The following is a 1,677-nucleotide window of genomic DNA, read 5'->3' on the forward strand; positions in this document are numbered from 1 at the left end:
TCTGCCTGTCTATCTATGTTGCTGTCTCCAGACAAGTGACTGGCAAAGAGAGAGAATTGAAGAAGCATTGGCAATGGGAACATTTGTTTAATGTTCTACAGAGACATTGAAATGTAATTCTTAGAGACATAGAGATATGCATATCACTAGGGCTGGGTTCAAATAATCATAATAATAATTTTCTGATTTAAAATATCTATATCGATATCGATATCTGATATATTAATAAAATCCCAGGATCGATCTTTCACGGTTTTTCACAATTGTTTAAACACATTAATTGGAACATCAGACACAATGTGCACAACCTGTAACTCATGTACCAACTACAAAACCAATTCTGCTGAACTCCAAGCACATTTTCTGCTTTAGACTCAGATTCCCATTCCAAACCACACATTTTTCACAACACTGCACACAATTCTCTATATCTTGCACACTCTTCCTGAATTCCCTCTCTTGGTGTTCACACAGAACACACTGCCAATCACATTTCTAATCTCCAAAGGCTGTTGTGCAATTAGCAATCTGCAATTTGCTATAGAAGGGTCACAGAAGAAAGACATCACACTAAAGTACCGACATTGAGTAGTATCACTCTATGAGAATCTTGATAATGGTGATGATGATGAACATTGTTATTCTCATTATGGTTATCATCATTATTTAGGATTTTCTAACCCCTTTATCTTATGGTGGAAATGTACTGCATATAAGTATTGACCCTTATGGGTATGTGTAGGCGTGTATGTATGTATGTATTTATGTAGGTAAGTGTATTGCATGTATATGCAAACACACTGTATGTATGACATTTGTTTGTTACTCTTAAAAATGTGAGAAGGGGGGGCTTGATATAAGCTGAAGCTTCTGCCCTACCCTTTGGTTACGACCAATAAAAATACATTCATTCATTCATTCATTCAGATGTTTGTTTACAGTATTGCCTATTTTCTGTTATCTCTTTCATATCGTCCCGTTTTCATCCTGTTTGCTGTGATTTACAGTAGACTACACATTTTGGATACAAAATACAGTATTTGTTGTTACTGTAAAGTATTGTGTGTTGTTTTCTATTTGAGTATACATAAAAACATTATATGGTAATATTCTACATCCAACAGGTGACGGTTGTAATACTGAACATGCAACAGCATAATTCTACTGATGAAGAATTCATGTTGTGTTTTCCATTCATACTATAGTGTTTTCCATTCTGCACACCAGTGTTCAATGGGTGATTAGAAATGCCTACTCATATGATGTATGTGTTTGTCATTTGAAAAGAAAATACAATTTAGTGAAGAGTTAACACTGTTTTGAGGGCAAAGTGTGCTTTTGCAAAAGAAGTGTATGATTTTGCATTTTGTGTGTGAGTTTGGAAATTTGTGTTTAGGGTTTTTAGAAAGTGAGGTAGTCTATCAGGAAATGTGTTTAAGCAATTGTGAAAAACTGTTAATATATGCCTTTTTCCCGTGGATGTGTAAAGTCTCGCCGTTCGTCTCGCGTGGCCAGCCATTGGTTCTCCGCGCAACGAGATCTGGCCATGTGAGAGACTAGTAGTAGTGAACCAAAACATAGCGGGAGCTGCATCTAGCTGAACTGTTGTCCGAGGCGAACGGACATTGCTGCGGATATGGTCCGTGCTGTGGAATTGATGGCGCTGTTGCACATTGG

Source organism: Micromesistius poutassou (genome assembly GCF_964030765.1).
Source record: "Micromesistius poutassou genome assembly, chromosome: 21".
In the NCBI taxonomy this organism is placed as follows: Eukaryota; Metazoa; Chordata; class Actinopteri; order Gadiformes; family Gadidae; genus Micromesistius; species Micromesistius poutassou.